At 37.4% G+C, this 15,226-nt stretch overlaps 1 protein-coding gene across 5 annotated transcripts in view; it reads right to left on the bottom strand.

The window, feature by feature from the left end:
• Window positions 1-15,226, bottom strand: part of LOC134536919 (neuropeptides capa receptor-like) — a 252,628-nt gene that overhangs the window by 121,367 nt on the left and 116,035 nt on the right. The gene's annotated exons all lie outside the window — the stretch shown is intronic.

Consider the following 15,226-nt stretch of genomic DNA (forward strand, 5'->3'; position numbering starts at 1 on the left):
GGAAAATTTCCATAAAGTACAGTTTCAGAGTGAAACTGTATAAATCAAGCAAACATTAAAAACATGTTTAACGAAGTATTTTTTTTAAATTTATAACTCTATTGTGTTGTTTTTTTTTTCAGGCGAGCGTAAAATTTTTCTCGTTATTTCCCTCGTGAAGGGGCTTGTGTTAAAATTGCTTGGCTGAGCCCTGTCAACAGGCTAGAAAGAGATGGCAAGAGGAAATTATCAATCAAACATTGTTTTTGCGCCCATTTTTTTTAGGGGTGAAGTCAACTATTACGACCCGTATTATATAACAGGACGATCCGCATAGCAGGGGAAAAGGAAGTAAGTGATTTATGTACACAGGAACTTACCCAAATCCTGAACACCCATAAAAAAATCCATTTAATTTGAGAGTGTTCAAAGCTACCGCCCTGTAAATGCGACATCGCACAATTTCATTAAAAGGGGGCTTTGAACGCACTGATAATTTTTTTTTTAAAGACACACAGGTCTGAACTTTTTGACAATATAGTATGTGTGTTTTGTCTTTTGTGTAACAATAATCAACCATTTTGCATCTTTCATTAAACAATCCACATTACGTAAAGTTATACGTATTATGATTTAAACAATATTACTTTACCCATGAAATGTATTAGTTATTAGATTACTAATTTATTGTTTGCAGTGAAAATGTTTCTGCACATTGGTACATATGGCAAAAAAAAATCGTAGTGGACGACATTTTTGTGATGTAGTGGCACGGCTAGATTAAAAAGTAGACCATATCAAAAAAATCAATTTGCTTTATTGAAATTACTGAAAATAAAACCAGAACATCAATTTAACCCCTTAAGTTAAGAATTTAACTGTTCTAAAACCGCGTCCGTTTATATCAGCTTGTGGTCATTGAAGAAATTTATAGTGTTACATATGAATCATTTCTTTCGAAATAGAAAAGGCAGATAGCAGTAGGGGAAAAAATAGACAAAATTTGTGTAAGTGTTAACTTAGAATTTATATATTTAAAATATAATTTAGAAAACCATTCCAGGGCTTTAAAAACGAATAATATATGGTTACTAGGTATTAAAGTAGAAAGCCAAGGCTAATGGAAGACAAAGGGAAAATTTAAAAAAAAAGTCCAAGAAAATGTGTAGGATCCTTGTTGGCATTTTTCACTAAATTGTAATTTTCGTGGGGCAAAGCAAGAATAAATAGTTCGCATCCACAGTATCACTGACTATTTTCGACCTCTGAGTTGACACAGAAGTGTTTCTGAGCTCACTCCAGAGAGAGAAAGAGATAGATAGAGAGAGAGAGAGAGATGGATAGATAGATGGATAGATAGATAGAGAATTAGTTCTAAACAGAATAACGCCATCTTGTCTACCGTTTAATTCTCAAATTTTGGTTTCGTTAGAGCACGGCACATAGTTTGGTGGAATGGACGAATTTAAAAGCGACTGGCTGCTGCAAATTGTCTACCCTGTAAAGTCATTGGTGTTTAGAATTTAATTTTTTTGGGGACGAAAACCGTAGTAACACCGTCAATACGCACTACATCATCGTGTTTGAAAAATCTCGTAAAGTGAAATATCTACAGAAACAAAACCAAGCTCACTATTTAACATTAAAATAAATCATTATCGCTTAAAAACTGTTGAAACCGAAATGGTGAATTTCCATTCCCAACTCTCCCCTTAAGCTTAGAGGTCCCTCATATTGAGCCACGTAAAAACCCTTCGTTCAAACTTCTTCGGGTACATTGTCAGAAATTTCAGTAAAATTAAGGACTTTTCAACGAAGAAGTCGTCTCAAATAAATGAAGAATTCTTCGTAATCTACGCCAATTTTCGACTCCATAACCTTTTTTTGTTACAAACCGTGTAAACAAACACACATTGAAGAAATAGGCGTGTTTTAGCACTAGTCTTGGCCAGTTATTTAATTTTTTTACAACATTATTCTTCTGAGTTTATGTCCAAATTAAGTGTTAATGCGCCGTAAATCTACGAAGATAACGATGAATTTATGAAGATCTGTGGATAATTTGTAACCAGCGTTTTACGTAATTTTTAATCAGTATTTCGTTTGCCTTAGTTACTTTTTTTCTCCTTCATATACCACAATTTTTTTCATTTGATAATACAGATTATTTAAATTCTTACATTCACATGGAAAAAAAAACTATATCACTACAATATAAGAGTTTGCGGTAATTCTACGTTCGGATTCTTACTCAGGCTTCTATGCTTGGTGTTGTCCACAGTACCTCCGATAGTTTAAAGTTATTTGCAAACCCGTTTCCTGAATATGTTCCCAGTATTAACTGCGCACATTAACAAGCATAATAAAACAACTAAAGTCCATTCGATTACCTTTTCCATGGTTAAAAAAAAATGCTCGAATGAAACAGTTTTGTAAGAAATACTCAGTATTATCTCAAAGAAGAAAAAAGTAATTTCATATATGCAAAAAAAAAAAAAAAACAATAGCCACGGGCGTCTTCCATATGCTGCACCAATGGTCGGTCTCTCTCCTGGACCTACAGACATGTCGCAGTTCCCGCCGGGGGCTAACACGGCCTCGTACGGGCTCCGACATAGGCTTGCAGTGTTTCTAAGTTACGTGTTTCTAAGTTATGACAGTTCTTAGTTTTGATGGTTCTAAGTTATGAAGTTTCTAAGTTGTGTGTTTCTACGTTGTGTGTTTCTACGTTATGTGTTTCTAAGTTATGTGTTTCTAAGTTATGATCGTTCTAACTTATGGCAGTTCTAAGTAACGTGGATTTTTTTCGAGGTTTCTAAGTTATGTGTGGTTCCCTTGCAGTGCTATCTGCCTACTACCCCCAGCCCCCACTACGACCTTCCCGAGACTCAGATCCACTCGATACGCGCGCTTACATCCTAACCGACGGCTGCGTTCGGGAGAGAAGCCACCACTTCGCGGCGTGAATTGCAGGGGTGGGAAAAAGGAGGAGGGGTGTCAGATCGATTGCGTGGGGGCGGTCTGTGTGTCCGTGTGTGTGTTTGCGAGGGGGGGGGGAGAGGGGTGGTAACACCAGGAATATTGCCAAGGGGTCGACTACTGTGACCCCCCACCCCCCAACAAACACCACAACTTCCCCCCCCCCCTTGAACAACCACGAGAGTGTGGCTGACGTGTAAGGGAAGGGGAACGGGGGAGAGAGTCAGGGTGAATGGGTGAACGGGAGTTACACCCTCGCCGGTGATTCATGGGTTCGAACACCCCCTCCCAAAGCCGGTGACCAATTAGAGCCTGGACAAGCGCTCCCGTGGAGAGATAGTCTTGTCTGCATGTGACGACCTGCTGGATACACCTGACATACAAGGTACGTGTAGCATTCTTGTGGAAAACAAGCTGAAAAAAAAAATTGGTTGTCTGTAAAGTCGGTTTACGGACGATAGTTTAACGCGACAATGTCATAACAAAACATTGATGAAATGATTGCATACTTTCATGAATAAAATTGAATCATTTTTATTGAATTATCACTATTTTGTATGGATACAAAGAAGGAGTGAAATGAAATCTACAGTTTAATTGATAAATTTACTTTTATTTGCACTCATTAATTCAAATATGTTTATTGCATTAACGAACAGATTATTTTAACTATAACTTTTATACATGTTTGCTATTTAACACCTTCCAATCTGTGTTATTCTGTTAAGGATAGGACGATGATAGGAAAAGTAGGAAACGAATGGGAGTGTTTCAAGTTTAATGTACCTCGAAAAAGTCAAACGCATTCTAGTTTTTGCAGTAATAAGTTAAAAATTTCCTCCGTGATTGCACATGGTAACACATGAATAATCATTATCATTACACCTAGGTATCAATTAATTAATTACTACTAAGCTGAACGTCTTTTAAACGAAGCCATAATATACATACAGAAACATACAAAAACACACATCAGGAGGGCTCGAGGTAAGCATTAGTGATTTCAAAGAAACCGTGGAATAGGTAATTAAAAAATAAAATTATGTCGAATTAGGATTTGAACACAATATTCGTTACAACAGGTCTTTATACTTCTCCTAAAATTAATTCTCACGTTTTCTACCATTTCAAGGGCATAATAAAACAACAGTTTCAGTGTTTTGATGCAAGTTAGAGTCTGTATTACCACCTTACATATGACTGTAGAATTACGAAATCTAACTATGCACTTTAACTCCCAGTTATTTTTAATACATCACTTATTAATATATATATATATATATATATTCATGCGTATTAAAATTTTATTTACTTATAATTTGATTTCCTACGCAACTTTGAATTTCATAAGATTATTTACGTTGAAAAAGAGTTCGTAACACTTCAACTCGTGTGTCTGAAGTTTTGGCCGGTGCTGCCTTCGGAAACCCCGACTTTGCTCTCGAACCCGACTGTACTCTGCAGAGGCGGAGCTAAATTTACGACCCGTAATCATGTCGCTGCGAAAACAATATTTCGCTGATTTGTATTCCCGGGGTAAGCTTCCAACGGCTCCAAACGACACTGCGGGACATTTGCACACGTACCTAAATTTGGTTCGAGACAGGGGTGCCCATTCTCCCAAAATAAGACGGCGCATTTACCCCCCTCCGCATCCCTCCCCTAACTAAAACAAAAAATCGCCCCAAAATACAATCATCCCCTCCCCCCTATATACAGCTACTTAACTAGGACTTTGAATTTCAACCACGTGGTCCGGGGCTACTATCCCAGGAATTTTTTTAGTATTAGTTTAAGAAATCGTGTTTTAATGCAAAACTTAATCAAAAATATCAAACGAAATACAGGCTGTCCATAAAAGTATGTCCCGGTTTCAATGGTATAAAATAACAGTTTAATTTATACTATTTAAAACAAATCATACATAAAATTGGAGGAAATCTAACCTAGTTTTTTTTCCTACAAATGTTCAATATGTGCACGTTTAGTTATACGGCACACATCCAACATGAAGTCCAATTCTTGCCACACTTTAGTTATAAAGTCCAGAGTAATGGAAGCAATAGCCTCTTCAATTTTGCGTTTCAGTTATGGCAAATCTTTAAGTAGCGGCGGAAAGTACACACCACAAAGGTAAAAATCACATGGCGTTATTGCCAGGCGAACGTGGATGCCAGCGAAAAAAGAGCTCTGTCGTCTCGAGTTGCCTGAGTACCATGGGCGGATGTTTTTGCCAAACGGGGGGATCACAATTAAACGTGAAACGAAAACGCACGTTGAACTGAAATCACAGATTCACTCCTAACAAATTGCAGAACAAAAAAAAACGCTTTACGGTCAGGAGTCGCCATTTTGCGTAGGTGGCGCTGCAAGCAAGAAAACAAACAAAGCAGTACACGCGCATGCGCTTATTTACAACTGTTTGAGTTACTCTTTAATTACGATCTTGAAACAACACACTACAACGCTTACAGTTGATACTATTAAAATTTATAACTGGGACATTCTTTAATGGACATACTGTATTACACTTTAGAGGAAATTAATGTACAAATCATAACATTTTTTTTTAGATATTGTGTTTATATGTTTTGTCTTATCCCTCCCATTCAATTCCATCCAATAACTTTGAAATTCCACCTAAAATGTTCTCAATCGTTATACATTCGCCCCCCCCCCCTTTTTTTTCCCCTCCACCTGTGGGCAGTCCTGATTCCAGCGAAAATTTGTTGGTCCGCTTCGCTGTCGCAATGAAGGCCGTCCAAAATGGCGGGCGTGCTTCAAGCAAAGTGAAGGTGGGAATGACGATTGGAAACTAAGGTTCAAGAATTGAGAATTAGTAGTGTCACACGCAATGTTGATTTTTTTTTTTGACGTGACAACGTCTAATAAATCGATGAACGCCGGCTGCACGCACGAAAAAGTGTCCGTTACGCACATTGACCGTTACACTGTGTCCCGTTACGCTCATTGTACGCTTGCGCCGCGTCTATCTCTCTTCCACTCGATTGGAACAACCATCGATTTGACTTTTTCGAGGCACATTAAACTTGAAACACTCCCATTCGTTTCCTACATTTCCTATCATCGTCCTATCCTTAACAGAATAACACAGATTGGAAGAACTTAAATAGCAAACATGTATAAAAGTTATAGTTAAAATAATGTGTTCGTTAAAGTAATAAACATATTTGAATTAATGAGTGCAAATAAAAGTATATTTATCAATTAAATTGTAGATGTCATTTCACTCCTTCTTTGTACCCATTCAAAATAGTGATAATTCAATAAAAATGATTCAATTTTATTCATAAAAGTGTGCAATCATTTCATCAATGTTTTGTTTTGACGTTGTCACGTTAAACTATCGTCCGTAAACCGACTTACAGACAACCAATTTTTTCGTTATAAAATCATTACTTTTTTTTAAAGGTTATTTTGAAAATTTTAACTCGATACCTGCCTGGCCTTATTTTTTTTTCTGACACAAATATTTCGAACAGTAATTCACTTAGTGTTATGTCATGTATGTAACAAGTCGCGCAATTCTTCGTAATAATTGTCACTTGCACGACTTCTTTACACCCATGATATAACAATAAGTGAATATCTGATGGAAATATTTGGGAAGAACAACAAATGAAAGGTTATTATCGAGTTAAATTTTCTAAAACACTGATCTGGCAATAAAATAATCACAACAATAGTTTACAACCGACACTTTCTGTAGGTAAATAATGTTCCACGTACGAGCAGTTCTTAAAATGCACAAAAAGAAGAGACAAATACAGCAACCAAAAGTTTTACACCGAACACTGCGGAAAGACTACTAATATAGAAACGAAATAAAGTTCTGTATTTCAAAAAACTCAAGCGTGAACAATTTGCCAACATTCCTGCTTTTTGTATGACTTAACGGTTGAACTTATAAATTTCTAGCAAAGACTAAAATAAATATAAAAATATCTTTAAACATCATGTCAGAAAAGTAATGGAGTTAAAAAAAAATCTGGTAACATACATGGAGAATATCCTAAATCTGGGTCCAAAGATTGAGTAAGCTTTACCACAATTAAGGTGCATGAGCTTGGAGTGCACCGTAGTTCTGGTGTCCGACATTGAGTATACCGTAATTCTGGCGCCACACTTATGGAGTATACCATAGTTATGGAACCAGAATTTCTATGACGTTTCCCCTCGTTGCGTGCGTTCCCACAGACAACTGCCTCTCCCTCCCATATAGCCTACAGCTGAAACAGTCATCACGGAGATAATTCTGCTAGTGATAGGGAAATTCTTCCCTCGCTTGGTTTGTCGGGAAGGCGAGGTGTGAATGTCGACGAGTGTGATTGTCGAAGTGTGTAAATGTCGACGGGTGTGAATGTCGACTGATGAGAATATCGACGGGTGTGAATGCCAAAGAAAGTGAATGCCGACGAATGTGAATGCCAACGAAAGTGAATGCCGACGAATGTGAATGTCGACGAGTGTTAATGTCGACGAGTGTGAATGTCGACGAGTGTGAATGTCGAAGAATGTAAATATCGACGGGTGTGAACGTCGACTGATGTGAACATCAACGGGTTTTAATGTCGACGGGTGTGAAATGAGGAAGCGGGAGGGCCAGAGAGTGTGTAGGAAGAGGGGAGTGCTGTTTCCCTGCCCGATATTTTTTTTCAGCACGTCTGTCGAACAATGGGCGAGCAAAGTTGCGCATGGTTGATTGATTTAGTTGGTTCAGCGGTTAATTGAGCACTTTTTCACTTGAACTAGAGAGAGAGAGAGAGAGAGAGAGAGAGAGAGAGACCTACCTATTACCGCGTGTAAATCAACTTAACCAACAAAGCTTTGCCCCTGCCGTATCGTAAATTTTACTGTGATAATTTTTTAGTTTCAATTTTTATTTACTGTATTTACTGATCGCGTTGCTATAAACTTGTAATTGAATTTTTTTAAGACAAAGCGGAAAAACAAACTAACGTAACACGAACATACTTTTGTTTTTAACTTGTCTCTTGGAGCGTATAACTGAAATAATTCCACTTGACAGTAAAATGTGATTAACTGCCTCGCATAAACATACCAAAACCGACAATCATTGATGTGAAGTCCAGTTCATGTACAAATCTCTATGCCGAGTGTGAACCATTAGCGTTTTGCCGTTTTACTCATTTATTTCAGTCAAGTCACCAATTTAATTTTTTCGTGATGAACCCTTATATTTGTGACAGTAGAAAACTATTTTTTTAGAAAAAAATTTTTTACTTCAATATTGTACCACCGGGTATTTCAAAGTTTTAAATAAAACATAAAAACTACTGTCAAAACCCACGTGATATCGCGCTAATGTTGAGACACTATTGATCCATTTCCTAATGGAGGATAATTCATATATAATACTATCTGTGTCATGTAACTTGTCTCAATTTTAATGTTATGGACATAAGGACGCAAGGTTAGCTCTCGTCTTTTAATCGCGTCTGGTAGCTTACACCCACAACCCACTCTGCTTTCAGCAGCACATAAACAATGAAGAAGTATGAAAACAAACAAAAAAAAAAGATGGTGATCTTTTTTTTTTCTTCCGACCGCGAAGTTTCACGAGCGAGTAGTAAACTTCGGGTATATTCGGGCATGATCGGAGGTCTGTGAATACTCGGCTTCCCCCTCCACAAAGCCATTCCCACTCTGTTTTAACTGTGGCTGCCTGGGCAGCTGTGGCTGGGCTGACGAGTGAAGTCGCCCGCCCCTGGGGGCGCTTGCGCCCCTGGTTAATAATAACCCAGGAGTTCCCAACCTTTAAATGCGGGCCGCAAGGCCCAAGCACCCAACTCCAGCATGGTTGATTTTTCAGCCCCTCCAACTCTTCTTACCTGGACCCTTCTTCCTCTTGTCCAGTAGTTACCTGCTTGCTTAATGCATGTTAATTGATCCCCGCATGAACCGGCCCAGGGTTTTCCCTGTGTCTATGCAGGTTTTACCTGGGTCACATTAGCTAGCTTTTAAGCTAGGCGACCAATGGGGCGTCAGTCATGGCGCCAATTGCAGCCATGGCTGGCCAGTAAACCCCAATAGCACACGATGCACGCGCCCTTGTCCTGCATGGTTAAAAACCCGCATGGTAGAGTGTATAGGCTTCGGCCTGAGACACACTTAGGTCCTCCCCTAACCTGGACCCTCCCCTACACACTTAGAATTAACTTAGGCTAGGAAAAAAAAAAAAAAAAATTGCCATTCCCACCAGCGGCCTAATGGCGTATGAAAACGCACGTGGGTGCGTGCTATGAATACAAGGCCTATATACATATATGTGTGTGTGTGTGTGTGTGAGAGAGAGAGAGAGAGAAAGACGGAGATAGAGATATCAGGCTCGGTATACGGACGTGGTTAAATGACGCGGGACTAGATAATTTTAGGGGCGAGAACTCAGCTTAGGCATGGGACTGTCGGAAGAGCCAAGTGACGGAATCTGAAATCACCTCCTCACCTCTATGAACATCAAAACTTCATACGTGATTACGTGAATTGCACGTGAAATTCGTTCCCTCTTCCCCTTTTTCTTTTATGTAGGCCTAACACATGTGAGAGAGAAAATCATTATAAATTTTTCATAAATGATATTTATATTTATCTATATGGGACTTCAACTGCCGTAATTATGCACAGACTCTTAATGTGAAAAATCGGACCCAAGGTGTATAAATAGGGAAAGATTATTGAAAAAGAAAAAAATCACTACAACTCCTTTACTACGAAAAATATGTTGGAAGTATTACCAAAATTATATAGTCTAAAGATTATTCTGGCAACACCAACAATAAGCTTAAAGAGATTTTTTAAAAAATCGTTGAAAGACAAAAAAAAAAAAATCATAACTACCTTTAGTAGGCTCAATGAATGGCCAAGCCGAATGGATATTTTTTTTTATCAAATGTGTCGTTTTACGGTTCGTTATTTATTTTGCAGACTCTCGATAGACCGTGTTGAAAAGTCCGTGTGAAATGCATGTGATAACGATTCATCACTCGGGCGACTTCAAGACTTCAAAGATGAAATCAATTTTGTTTGTTTATTAAATATGTAGTGATGTATTTCCGACCCCCCCCCCCCTCTTTCTCACTCTCTCACTCTCTTTACCTTGTACGTGATCGAGCGTCTTCAACGCTGTTGCTCTGCCGCCGAAAGCAATCAATCATCGTTTTAGCTCGGCGCCATCATAGCGCCATCAGCGGGCTCTCGTGTAGAAAGGGTCAACCTCGTAAAGTTTGCAAGCAACAGTTTGACAGTAATAGATGTACTTTTCAAATGAGGCTTTGAGAGAGTTAACCAAGGGAATCGCGCATTTTTTCTCCTCCTTCAAACACTTATTTTTGATGCTCAACATCTTAACATAACATAATTATTTAGATATAAACTCGGGAAAAATTCCCAAATTCATAAAAAAAAAAAAAATACTTATTAAAGTATAGATTCCAGCCACAATCCAAGATGGCGGACATTGGCTCCAGCTCCACCATCCTACTCCTGGGCTCGGACCGGCTATCCTAAACTGCTATTGAGTTATGCCAAACAAAGTTATATTAAAAGAAGATATGCTAAACGAAGTTAGACCATACAAAGTTAGAACAAACTAAGTTAGTATAAACGAAGTTAGTATAAACGAAGTTAGTCCAAACGAAGTTAGACAACATGAAGTTAGTACAAAAGAAGTTAAGCCAAACGAAGGTAGGCCAAACGAATTTAGAATAACATAAGTAAGTACAAATTAAGTTAAGCCAAACGATGTTAGGCCAAACGAAGTTAGATCATACGAGGTTCGGCCAAACGAAGTTATGTCATATGAAGTTAAATTAATAGGAGTTAAGGCCAAACGAAGTTAGGTCATGTGAATTTAGGTCAAACGAAGTTAGTCCAGACCATGTTGGTCCAAACAAAGTTAAGCAGAACGAAGTTAAGCCAAACCAAGTTAAGCCGAACCAAGTTCGGCCAAACTAAGTTCAGCCAAACCATGTTAGATCAAAGGGAGGTAGGTCAAACGATGTTATATTAAATTAAGTTATGCATAAAAACAGGCAGATGCGGTTTCCTTGTTCTCGCCTAAAAAAAAAACTTGCGGACAAGGAGAAGAATGTAGTTGGGAGAAGCGCAGCGATCCCAGGAAAGTCGACATTCGGAGAAACGCAGCTACTAGCACCCAAGCCGTGACTCTACTCCATGGCCAACTTCCGAGCAAACACAATTTTTTTTTGTACTCCAATCGGGAGCTGCGTGCTTCATGAGAAATATTTTTCTTCCCTCTCCCAGTGCCACGGGCGCCATAGTTTCAAGGACAGCTGAACAAAGCAGTGCTATCCGCCGAGGAGAGGGGAGGGTTATCGCCTCTCCCCCTCCCCCACCCCCTACACACCACATGACTTCGTGCCCCGCACGAAAAATACGCCCGCACTGTCGGTTACGTCACAGCTCCCGGGTTCCAACCGTCGGACACGGACGACGGAAAAATTCAAATCTCTTCCCGGCCGAACTGGTGGTCGGGTTTCCATAAAGAAAACCAGAGACGTGTAACTTATACCCTCGGCAACGAACAAATTCACGTGTTATCATGCCGCAAATACACTTAAAATACGAAAACTCGTACACGAAATTATTCGTGTGATTCGCAAATTGTGTTTTAAACCAAATTTCTGAAAAGCGAATCACGCGTAATTTTCGCACACGCTGCTAGAATTCACTGCCAGAGCAGCTACGCCATCATTCTATTTGCAGATGAAAAATTTTAAACTAAATAATAAAACGGCTACGATAACGGCGAAAAAAAAAAATCTAACCCCGGATATTTTTACCAGATTTTCGAAAAGGAATTGTATTAAAATACTGCCAATTTTGTTAAAAATCCATTAAACAGTTAATACTTCAAAAGTTTCTCTTTGACTTTGTGAAATTTTATTCGCGTCATTAGCTACAGAGGGCAGCACCGTTATTGTATATTTCCATATTTTTTTTCACTTCACTCGCATTAATGAAATTACTCACACCAAATGCCGTAAAGCGAGAGCAAAGATATTACATATTAAAAAAATTGGGCGTGTCTTTCAGTTGTTGCCAGTGATGTGTCAACGTCTAACTTAAGTAACGAGAATATTGATGTGTTCTCATGTTAATCATGTTGCAAATGAACTTATAATACGAAACTCGGGCAATGAACATATTGAAGCACTTTTCACTTTTAGAAATTCAATTGATGGATTAAAAATTTTTATAGCATAGGATTCCTTGGTATTCACGTAATCATTGCAACCTCAAACATTTAAAGTTGAACTTGTAAAGCATTACTAAAATTTTAAGCTGAAACATTTTACAACACATTTTATAACACTAAGTATACGTTAGTATATATATTGCTTAGCTGTTTCAACGTTATTATATTTTAATGTTATTCAAAAGTTTTAAAAAAAATCCCAAATATTCATAGTCCTATGTTATTTTCATTTAATAAAAAACTTAACACGTACTCTTTGTGTATCCAAATACCACAAAATGGTTTCTTCTGCTTCATTTACATTTAGAATATGTAAATTTACTTTTGGAAATTATAAAAAATGAGGATATTCTTTATATCACTCAAAACTAGTTTTACTTGCGCTTTGACATTTAAAAAATATTGCCACCGAAGTTGCACGAGCGAACAGCGAACTTGTATGAACTTTTGAACTGCTTGGGAGGGGCTTACAACTACGTGATTTGTAGACTTCCCGCCTGGGGAGCTGCAGCGAGGCCGTAACCGTAGCGGCACATACCGCCACCTGCGCATGCGCCGTAGGATGACGCATACTTCCGACCAGCACAATCACAACATAACCTACAAAATTTTCAGTGAAGGTACTCAAACGATATTAATTAATGTACTAACCATGTTACACATAAAATAAATTCCGCTATATTGTCACTATCGTAAAGTTTCATTTGGCACACCAGTGCGTTTGGTATGTTCCCTTATATTTACGAAAGTGACTATATGCGGGGTTATTTTGCTACACGTGGATCCACTATCTTTGTGACACGTTTTCATTCATAGGCTTCCGTTCCATTTGGATGAAATTGCTCCTACAGAATATCGTGTACCAAAAGCTTGAAAAATAAAAAATAATAACTGAGGATGCATGAACGCGGATTTATTCGAACGTCTGACTAGGACTGAGTGAATAATAAACTTTAATTCTATAAAAACGAATCCTTTAAACGAAGGACACCCATTTCCCCATATTTCAGTAAAAATAATAAAATATTATAATAAAATTAAATATACATAAGAAAATAAATAAAATAAAACCTCTGGTGAGATCGCACCGAGAAGTGCAGTTTTGAAATGCGTACATTTTAAGGGCACGGCGCATTTTACTTTCCTGGCGAATTGCCACGGGTTCCCTTCGGCGTAGAGGATGATGGGAATTTTAAGTGCTAGAGCGTGAGGGTGTATATTCATCCGCGTTCCACGGTCGATTAAATAAACTGTCTGCTGTCGGAGCCAGAGATAGCTGCGACTATGAACTTCAACTTGCATCCTTCGATAGCACTTGTCCTGGAGGAAAAAAAAAAAAAAAAAAAAAAACTTTCCAGACTTCTAGTGGAGAGACGATTTTTTTTTATTTTTAAGAAGAAAATTATTTGCTTTAGTGTTGATTTTTCGCGGTTAAATAAACTTTTATTTATTACTCCAACGCGTCGCGTCTTTTGGCTACGTGCTGGAACTAACTTTGTTGGTGGTCTTCTGACGTGATCCTTTTAAGTCGAGTGTTTTCTAACAGCTTGTACCATAAAATAAAACATTATCCGAAAACCTTTGTAGATGACCCTTGAGCTTTAAAGGGCCCTTTAACCTAAAGATTCCTTGAAAAGAGTATTTAAAGAATCGTTTCGCAAGGAAAATATTTGCAGTAGCCATTTACTTTAAACCAAGTTAAAGCGTAAATTATAGATAAAAGTGGTTTTATGCTTTAAAGAGGATATATTTTTATTAATAAAACATTTAAAAAATATTACTATTCAAATAAACTATTTAAACAAAGTTTAAATTATTTGATCTATCTTTTCCCCTATTTAAATAAACCCATATTATTATTATTAATATTATTTTTGCCTTTATCGAAAATTTGAAATCTTTGAATTAAGAGGTGTACGTAGCCAAAGCTATGTGATAAAGGCTAATTTGCAATTTTGACTATCGCTGGTACATATAGTGCGGTATCGCCAAATACACTACAGACTAATAACTGATAACTCTATGCTAACAACAGAGGCGACTGTGTGAAGAATAAATAACCTAGCAGCAAGAGGTTTTTTTTTACTAAAAAAAATGTTTAATAGATAAATTTTTCAAATATATATTTTATCTCCGGGTGCAAAACATGATTAAATTAGTTTTTAGTAAATTTTAAGCACTTGAGGTATATACCTCCCCTCCCCCCTTATAAATCTCTACATTGATTTGAAAAAAAAAAAAAAAGGTTATTCTAAGAGAAAAATAAAAGTGGTTTTCGTTATCAGAATGTTGGTACCGCATGCACTGAACGGATGCATTGTCCGTTCAGGCACACCTATGGCACATGTCGCACAAAAATCTTGGAGCGTCCGGTATTAGTCTCTGGTATGTTTGGTATCGCCTCTATTAACACGGCTAGAAACGGTGGTCCATAGGTATAAACCATGAGACTTCGGAATTGAAGATAAAAGTTCACTGTAACGTTTTTTTTTTTTTTTGTAGTTGGAAAACAAATATATACATTTATTTAATTACATTTTTTTTTAATTTGTACGTTTACATGAAAACAAGTGCATCACTGCAAAATAGTATTCGCAGTTTTTTCCTGGATTCGGATACGTAGACCTACGTGTTGTCCCAATACCTCCAGTAGTTGAAGTTATTTGTTTCCCTGAATAGCTTTCCAGTATCAACTGCGCACATTAATAAGCATAATAATACAAAATAAAATCCATTTTTTTTTTAATTTTCAGTAATATTCAAAAAAATTATGATGAGTGAAACATCATATATATATATATATATATATATATATAAATTATGCGCCAATTTTTGTAAGAAATACGCAGTAAGTATTATCTCAGAAAACTTATTTCATTCCTGTACAAATGTGTTGTACAAAGTTGCAATAGCTTTCTTGCAGTATTACGAACAAGTTCTTGGCAACTGGTATCTAAAGGAATCTTTTTTTTGTGAAAGTACGGGAAACATTTTTTTTTTCTTCTTCTG

The sequence above is a fragment of the Bacillus rossius genome, chromosome 11 (assembly GCF_032445375.1).
Source record: "Bacillus rossius redtenbacheri isolate Brsri chromosome 11, Brsri_v3, whole genome shotgun sequence".
Classification (NCBI taxonomy): domain Eukaryota; kingdom Metazoa; phylum Arthropoda; class Insecta; order Phasmatodea; family Bacillidae; genus Bacillus; species Bacillus rossius.